The following is a 3,412-nucleotide window of genomic DNA, read 5'->3' as shown; positions in this document are numbered from 1 at the left end:
GACTAATAAGTAAGGCAAATCCTCAGCTGTTTTCCTAACTCGCATTTAGGAAGCCCACTGTATTATAGAGTCTCTAAAAGGCAGTGCCAAATGGGGTTAAGATCATGAACTCTGTGGCCAAATGCCATTTACTTGCCAGTGACCTTAGGACAGTTACTTAGCCTGTCTGTGCCTCAATTTCCATATCTGTAAAATAATAATATTACTTACCTGACTATTCAGAGAATTAAGTGACTTCATGTGTAATCAACCAGTTATATGTAAACTGCTTTTAACAGTACCTGACACGTAGTAGGTTCTATACACATTTAATAAACAAATGCAAATTTTTAAAGTATCAGTGAGTTTACTAAGTATGTATTAAAAATGGTTTTTCTGGAGGCACCTGGATGGCTCAGTTGGTAGAGTGTGTGACTCTTGATCTCTGGGTTAAGTTCGAGCCCCATGTTGGGTGTAGGGATCAATTAAAAAATTTTAAAAATAATAGTTTTTGTATTATTTTCAACACTCTTTTATTCAACATTCTTACCCATTAGGATTGTTATTAACAATAGCTTCTACTTAGCCTAGAGAAGTTACATGTATGCTTAATGAGATATTTATTTAGGGATAAGTAATCTAAATTTCTAAGAAGATGGTGTTTAGAGAAGGTTATGACTAAGACCTCTGAAAATGTCATGTGCTATGCCCATTAATAAGGAGAAGTTCTTCTAGAGCCCATTTTCCCCAATGTGGAGGCCCTTGAGAGATACTGACTGTGCATTAGCAAGGAACCCAGGCAGAACCCAGGCTGTATGTGTGTGTGGTTTTAGAATATTAACCTGAATTCTTGGATGCTCCTCCCTTGAGTGTAGGATAGACTTAGTGACTTGTTTCTAAGAAATCAAATGAGGGGCGCCTTGGTGGCTCAGTCAGTTAAGTGTCTGCCTTCAGTTCAGGTCATAATCTCAGGGTATTGGGACCATAATCTCAGGGTCAGAGCCATATAGGGCTCCCTGCTCAGCGGGGAGTCCACTTGTCTTTCTCCTTCTGCCTTTCCCCAACGATTGTATGTGCTCTCTCTCAAATAAATAAAATCTTAAAAAATAAATAAGTAAAATGAAGTGGGAGTGATGGTGACAGCCTTGGAGACAAGGTCCTTCCTCGCTTGGATCTGAAGGAAGCTGAAAGAAGTCGACTGCCAGGTCATAAGGATACCCAACAGCCCAGTGGAGGCTCTCACGGTAAGGAATGGAGGCATCCTGCCAATAGCCCTGTGAGGCGGTCATCTTGTAAGTGGACCAGCCAGCCCCAGTCAAGTCTTCAGATGATTGCACTGACTGACTGCTTGAGAGAAACATGAGGCACACAGAGCCAGAACCGCCAGTTAAGCCACTCCTAGATTTGACCTGTGGAGACCATGTAAGATAATAAATGTTCACTGCATTAAGCTGCTACATTTTGGGGGTAATTTTCTACACAGGACAGATAACCATTACAGTGTGCGCTCATGGATGAATAAAATAGCAGTATGAAGTACCCTTTCTATACTTCTATATTGATACCTTCTATATTGATACTGCCCAACCAGTGAAAACCTATGCTCTTGACCCAAGAGCTATCGCTACCTTGCAGTTAGATGCTGTGATAAAATGGTTTCTTTCTTCTCCCTGCCCAGTTGCTACTTCTTACATCCCAAGCATGTCAGGGTTTGTCCTACCCCTTAGTATAACTGTCCAGAGTGTCTGTGATGAAATTTGAGCGCAGTCTCAGTGAGGCAGAGACTGTTAGTATGACAAGGCAGTAGCCTGGCTATGGAGAAGCCCCAAAGAATGAAGCTTGCACAATACACTGTCTGGGCTTTGGTCGTCCTAAAGGGTCAGGAACTCTGTTTTTCAGAATGTTCAGAAATTTATAGACTAAACTGACAGACTGGGGGGGCCGAACCATACAAATTAAATTCACACGAGACTAATGTATAAACCAGGAAGCTTCTCTGAATCTCCTATGTGTTGAAATGGAATTCCGGTGCTCTCAATCAGAGTTCCTCCTTTTCAGGAGTGATAGCTTGGAGGTCATGTAAGCAAATCAGAAGGTGGTTCAGTTAAGGTTGCAATTAGAGCCCAAAGTGAAAAGTCTCAAGGTATGCTCTTCCCAAGCCACAGCAAGTCTTGATAAACTGGTACTACGTGATGAAAAGAACACTTCTGGCCACTAAACTGCTCACATGTCTTGGATTTAGTACCTCCCTTCCATGGATAACACTGTACATTCGCTGTCATATTTTGTTTTTCCAAGCTCTTGGCAAATTGACTATTTCTGTTCACATTTTCTTTCCTCAGTGAGTTAGTATTATTTAAAAACCACAGTGTACCTAGGAAACACTGGGGCTCACCTCACCACTTGCTGACTTAATTAGTTTAAGTCTCTGGGGGTATCTTATTACCATGTCCTTGGAGGTGTCTCACTATTGTCTTCACACATTACCTGTATAGTTTGGAACAGAGGACATTTATTAGGATATCAGTGCTTGTACAGAGATAATATTTTAGAACTGGCATAGCTTCTGAAAAGCAGTTTTGTAATTTCTGATCTTTTATCTAGAAAACTTCCATGATCAACAAAATCTGAAGTTGAGATCACCAGGGGCTGAAAAATGAATAAATAGCAGTTATCAAAAACAGGGCATTTACGTGGTATTATCCTTTTTTCAATCCACTATATGTGGTAGTACAGTTTTCTAACTTGAGTCATGACTATTCTTACCAAAACTGAATCATTCAAATTTGGAACAAAGGCTAATTTGTACCTGTCAGTTTCAGAACTTCAAAAATTGCTTTTACTATATAATTAAACATTTAATTTTAAGAGAAAATATCTTAGTACTCAGAGTCTTAGTATTAATCAACAGCTATTGATTAAGTATGTTCCATCAAACGTAGGCTCTTGAATTATTAAAACTTAGAAAACAGTAAAATCCTCAATGTTGCCATTATGTAACTAGACAAATCATAACAACATCAACAGTCTTCAGCAGTATGCCAAAATCATTTCATAAATTTATAAATATATCAAAATCTCTTTCAGTTTTATTGTCTTCAGAAACCCAGGACCACTCTATGGCCATTTACTTGTCATTTTCATCAGAGATTATTCTTAACTGATTTTGTATGCTACTGAATACATCCTTCCCTAATTATTTCTGTTTTACTAAAATGAAAATAAATTTTTTTTTCCCTTGAAAACAAAATAAAGTCAAATTAATTCAACAGCTGTGAAAATTCCACCTGAAATTTTAAACAGCTCCAAAGCCACAAAAGGAAAAGATAAGCACATTAACTTTAATGTAGCTAGCATGCAATAAAAATGAAAAGATCTATTTTGGGAAAGTTAACACACGTAGAAAAATCGATTAAAGCATGTTCACTAAAAG

Source organism: Mustela nivalis (genome assembly GCF_964662115.1).
Source record: "Mustela nivalis genome assembly, chromosome: 20".
NCBI classification, from domain to species: domain Eukaryota; kingdom Metazoa; phylum Chordata; class Mammalia; order Carnivora; family Mustelidae; genus Mustela; species Mustela nivalis.
This window is presented reverse-complemented; position numbering follows the sequence as displayed.